The sequence below is a fragment of the Seriola lalandi genome, unplaced genomic scaffold (assembly GCF_002814215.2).
Source record: "Seriola lalandi dorsalis isolate HSWRI2012SDOR001 ecotype SW California unplaced genomic scaffold, Sedor1 jcf7180002054850, whole genome shotgun sequence".
In the NCBI taxonomy this organism is placed as follows: Eukaryota; Metazoa; Chordata; class Actinopteri; order Carangiformes; family Carangidae; genus Seriola; species Seriola lalandi.
The window spans coordinates 1,318,632-1,324,370 of NW_019525403.1; the positions used below are offsets into that span (position 1 = coordinate 1,318,632).

General features: G+C 46.7%; 1 long non-coding RNA gene across 1 annotated transcript in view; it reads left to right on the plus strand.

Moving 5' to 3' along the window:
* The window catches only part of LOC147817908 (uncharacterized), a 65,778-nt gene extending 60,045 nt beyond the window's left edge, over positions 1-5,733 (plus strand). The window contains exons 5-6 of the long non-coding RNA XR_015438513.1: positions 4,657-4,694; positions 4,938-5,733. This is a non-coding gene — a long non-coding RNA (uncharacterized LOC147817908). The remainder of the gene's footprint in view (positions 1-4,656; positions 4,695-4,937) is intronic.
* The last annotated feature ends 6 nt before the right edge of the window (positions 5,734-5,739 follow it).

Here is a 5,739-nt window from a genome sequence, read left to right on the forward strand (position 1 = left end):
TCACCCTCAGTACCTCCATCCATTCGTCTTGGAAAAGGAAATTACTAAATCCAATACAGTTCGATAAAAATCTGGCCTGTCTGGATCGGCTGCCGGAGGATAATGCGGCCTGATAAAGGCACTCGTTTCCGGCCGCACGCCATCCGTCATCCGGGGGTCGCTCCCCTGGTCAAGCTGTCTGCTGCTCCAATAGATGACTGCAGCAGTTCAGTTGCTCGCTCCGCCGCCTCAGCGGTAGAGTTTGCAAAGTTTAGTTGTTTGCAGAGGTCCTCTGTACTGTACGGACTATTAATTATTCAGCCAGGTTCACCGCAGGAGTTAGAAGTGTTAATAACTCTGTCTTCGGTCTCTACTTCAGTTAGCGCTAAAGCGTAAGACGATTCTCCCGTTTGAGTCTCTGTGGGTCGCTCCGTGTGTGAGTGTCAGCTAACTGCATTAAAGGTACATTTTCACACAAACCTGAAATCGTAGCAAAATTAATATTCTCTTATTTCCTACTTGTGTCCGACGCATCTCGGGCGGATGGGCCTCGCCCCCAGACCCGAGAGCCATCGGGTTATTTCCCGAAATGTATATGTACTCGTCGCCCTCTGTTTGGTCCCCGTTCTGCTGCGATGAACTGTAGTTTCGGCTGCACTGTGACCTCTGACCTTTTCGGGTTTTAAAACAGATTTTTATTTTCCTGTCTTTTTTTTTCCTCTCAGTTTACATTCCAGAAATGTGAACATCTTTCACCGCTGCAGCAGTTTAAAGTGGCTCTGGATGGGAGCTCGGGCTGAATATCTGACACGTAATGTAATCGAGTCCAGCGGTCTGACCACGAGCTCCTCACAGCTGTAGGTCTGTGTTGTTGGCAGCAGAGCTGTGTGAGCACAAACACAGTAACGCTGTACACTCTTAAGAGAGGTTAAGAGAGCCACTTAACACCTTAAATCACGGCCGTGTGTAACTCGGGCTCGTCCGAGTTTGTGTTTTTACGAAAGGACCTGTAAATGGTGAAGTCCTCTTGCTTTTTCCGTGTCTTGAGAAACCTGAAGTGCCGCGGAGTTACACAAGGATTCCGGTGTGTAGAAATAGGGCGCAGAAATGAATACTAATCACCTATTATGAGGCAGATTTGCTTAACAGCTCTCTCCGTGTGGCCCGGGGGAGAACGGGATGTGTCGTCTTATACTTAAGGTGCCGCCTGACCTCTGCACGACCCGCTGTTAAAGAGGGACAAATGTTGCTGCTGCCGTTAATGAGCGGAGAGCAGCGGAGCTCATAAAAAAGGTGTAAATATTAGGACACTATCAGAGGCGGAGAGAAGAGAGGGAAGGAAATGTAGTGTTAGCAAAGTGGAGTTTGACTGTGTGGAATTAGAGAGCGAAGGGAAACGGGTGAAAGGTTGAAAGCGTTGAGCTTAGACTGATTCATGAGGAGAATCAACAGCTCTGAAGTCAGCAGATAAAAGGCCCGGCCGTTACACAGTAACACAAACTTATCTGTGGACGGGAATAGTTTGAAGGTGATGTTCCACTTTTTCCACATTAAATGACAAGAGCTTGAAGGCAACATTTGCACATAAAGTTAGTTTCACATTTTGTGAAGCCGGGGTCATCGAAGTAACATGTAAACTGTACGCGCGATAAATGTGCGCAGTATAGTACGTGGTTGTTTTTTGCTACTTGGTGGCTGAGGCTATAATGTTATTATTTTATTATATTTCACTAAAATTCCACATAAAATGTGCGTCCCTAAATTAAAACCGCAAACTATTTGAACTATTAATTCCACCAGTCGACGAACCCTTATTATTATATCGCCTCGTAGCCTGTAGTCGATGGTTCTCGGTATTTTTCACCGTCCCTTACTGTGAGCGTTGAGGATTTATTATAACAGGTATTCAGGTCATGTATGTATTTGTAACAGCTGTAAGAAGTGACATCAAAAAAGCGCATGAAAAATTTCAAATGCCGATTTGCGCCACGTCCCTTTCGTTTCAGATGCGATCGCGTTCAACCTTCAGTCTGTGTTTCTGTGTCTACACTTTTCCTGCGGTCCTCTTTGTTTTTGTCGATATGGACCAGCTCTGAGTGATTTGTCTCGAGAGGCCACTCCGGTCACCCGCCCACCCTTCTGAAGCCCGCCAAGGCTGAATAATGTGAGCGTCTCAATTCAATTCACGTCCCTGCCGCAGCGTTTCAAAAGACACTTAATTTCATACTTGTTTACAGCTCTCTCCGGAGATCTAAAGTTCAAAATCGCATGCATTTTTAATTCTAAATTAAGCCAGGGAAGGAGGAGGAGGAGAGGGGAAAAAAATTTCATGTTCACTTTGCCACATTTTGACAAACATGACCTCCCCTCGCTGGGGTGGAGGGATTATGCAGAACAAAAGTTGGCCCACTCGCCGTACCAGGGCTTAAGGCTATTGGGGCGACAGATTAGAATATCTTTCACCCTCTCGAGGAGATAAGAGCGACACAACCATCAGAAAACGGTGCAAAAACATAATGAACACCAAAGAGCATGTGTGAAGTTGAGATTCATAAATCTTCAAAACAGTAATGCAGATTTGTGGGGTTTTTTTCTCCTCCCCGTTATGAAAAGCACTACTTATGCATCTGCTAATGCTTAAAACATGATCCGGGTTATCAAAGGTTGGGAGAATTCTTCCCGCTCATTGTCTTTTCCCGGAGGAGTCCACTTCCAGCCGGAACTATCACCCTCAGCCGGGCCGTTTTGTCGCCGTATTTCATTTCTTATTATCCCAGATAATTACAGATACGTCGGACGTGTCACCGCACGACGTCCGCCGACGCCGGCGAGCCGCGCGGCCGAAGTGACACGGCGATACATCTCGCCCTCTCCCGCTCTCAATTAGCTCCCGGTGCTCCAGGTTAATGGAACTTTTGATCGGGGAAAGTCGGGTTTCCCGGACGCCCGGGGGGGTCGACCCCGTCCTTATCTGGCGCCGCAGAAAGACGAGTTACTCTGCCGCTTCCCCACCGTGGAAGAAGTACCTAAGTAACAATATGCTTTTTATTTGTCTTTCTTTACAGTTTACTTTGGCTTTTTTGCAAGCTGAAAGTGAGTGCTGTTCTTACAAAATAAGAAGTCAGCATTCTTTCTTTCCTTTTGATGTCATTCATTCACACACATATATATGTATGTATGTATGTATATATGAGTGTTAGAGTTCAGAAAGGAATTAGTAAGATTCCAAAAACGGCCGGTGGTTTAAACTGTTAAACACGTACCCATGGATTGCGACAGGTAGAATTTAGTATTTCTGTTTTCTGCCAATCAGGGCCTAAATGAATGTTCCGCTGAAACCCTCAGACCGTCCTCGCGTGTTTCAGATACATGTTCCGAGCGGAGCCGGTCTCTCTTCTCCCTACATAATCTGCTCACTTCTCGCCTCTGCTTTTTTTCCCAGAACTTGAATCAGGTCCATTCAGGTGAAGTTTCCCGCCGATAAGAGTCGCACCTTTCGAGCGTCTTTGATTCTTCTGAGTGACCGATCTCCCTAAGCAAAGATGTGGGAGCGGCTGGTATTTCCTTGAAGCAACAATGTAGTGGAATAACCAGAAATGTGAACACAAATATTTGCTTGAGATCCATTATTTCTTTTACAAGAGATCTGGGCCAAAGCAGAAGCGCGTGCGTGCGCAAGTGCACGATACCCAGCTTGAAATCCGAGCACTCTGAATCAAATATCTCAATATTTTTTTGAAGACAACTGTTGTAAAAGAGCTCAGCTGTGTACAGGTCTGCCCTGGATGCAGGTGATTTTGGAGGGTCAGACGTGGATCACTCCCTGTCTCAGCTTCACCAAGTGTCCAGCAGAAACGGGGGAAACGGGCAGCAACTCAGCCTCACGCTGCGTTTCCTCCTCGGCGGCCGGGCAGCGAGGTCAGTGAGATTACCGGACACTCACTCAGCCTCGCGTTCAACATCTCTCCGCACAAACCTCCTCCGGCCAAACAAACGAAACACCAGCCCACAGGGCATCCTCCTCCTCCTCCTCCTCCTCCTCCTTTTCTTCCTCCTTCCTCCACCGCTCCGGAGCAAACGCATCACCGGGTTTCACTTTAGCTTGTTTGCGGCCATGTTGGAGGCAAGGTGACAAGAGCAATACAAGAGAAACATTCCTGTAATTTCCAAAAAGAGCTTAAGGTGGAATTGTTCTCCAAGGGGGAAAAGCTGCCACCTCTCTTTCTTCTTCCCCTCCTTCCCCCTCAGTTTACCTAACTCGCCAAAAAAAAAAAAGGGGGGGGGGGGGGGTCGGTTTACCCACACACACACACACACACACACACACACAAACAGACACACAAACAACCCTCCTGAGGAATGGCTGGCGAGCGAGGAAGAAATGCGCCCTGACAATCTCCCCTTCCCTCCGGCGGCTGGATGCCAGAAACGAGCGCTCTTTCTTCTGAGAGATCTTTTACTGAAGATGCCAGGGATTAAGAAAGAAAAGACTGCAGGACACTGCTGTGTCACCTAGCATTAAACAGCCCTAAACTCTCCGGTTATGAGATACTCTGTGCAAAATAGGTCAGGCCAGGCAAAATGGGGAGAAAAAAGGAAAAGAGAGGTTTTGATTTCTTATCTTTTTTCACTGTTTTTTTTTTTATTTAATTTTTACTTTTTTCTCTTTTTCCTCAGAGCGCCGATGCCTCTGGACTCTGGACTCGGACTCGGCGGTCGGTGCCTTCACGCACACACAATCGTACATGCGCATGCAAATCAAAATCAGATTTTATTTTACATGAAAGTATAAAAAAAATGTCATAATTAAAGAAAAAAACGTCTCAAATGTAAAGAAAGGATTTGTTTTCTAGGATTCCAGGCTCGTAGTTCTCCAAGTGTTTTCCAACGGGTTGTAGATGCATAAAATGTGAAATGTATTTTTGTAGTCTGATGTCAAGTTTTGTTCTCTCTCACAGGCATCATACTCTGGTACATCAATGCAGAAAGAACCACAGGGGTGGAAGAAGCTGAGGTGGGTTAAAAACAAAAAGTATAAGGAAGGCGCATCTAAGAATTTACCGTAGCTTCTGTGTCGGTTTAGATTTTTCTTCATTTTTCAGGCGAAACGCCGAGCTCATCTCGTACAACGTTTTTCAGGTTTAAGGCCGGGGTCGGTAATTAAAGGGGGGAGCACGCTTTACCAAGGCGCTTTAATATCAAGTTTCTGAAGCTTTTACCGGACAGTCGGTCAAGATACCTACAGGGAAAAGAGGGGCTGAATCCAACTGTCGCGTCTTAACCACTAGGTCACCGGGACGCCCCTAAATAAAAAAGCCATTGTTCCTCTTTCAAGCGGCGTCCGGTCGTGCATTATGAAAGAAAAGTTTCCCGTCGTCTTTGCGAAGCCGCTCGGCCCGCTCTGAATAATTCAGCGGCTGCCCGGTGGAACGCAAACAAACGGAATAAAACATAGATAGTTATGAGGCATAAATATGAACAAACAGCATCTAAAAGTATTAAGGAAACACGGAGCGTCGGGGGTTAGGAGCGACAGATGAGGACAGTGCGTTTGACTGGTCGGACAGAGCCGTTAACTCCCCACCCCACCCCACCCCCCACATCTCCTTCACCCCCCTAACGATGTGCGGCCCGTCAGAGAGACACAGCCAAATTACATTCAGAACTACAAAGCCTTCGTCCGAGGTTTGCTCTCTCTGCGCAACACCCTGCAAAACAATAACTGGGATTCAGCAGCTGCAAATTGCACTAAAATTTCCC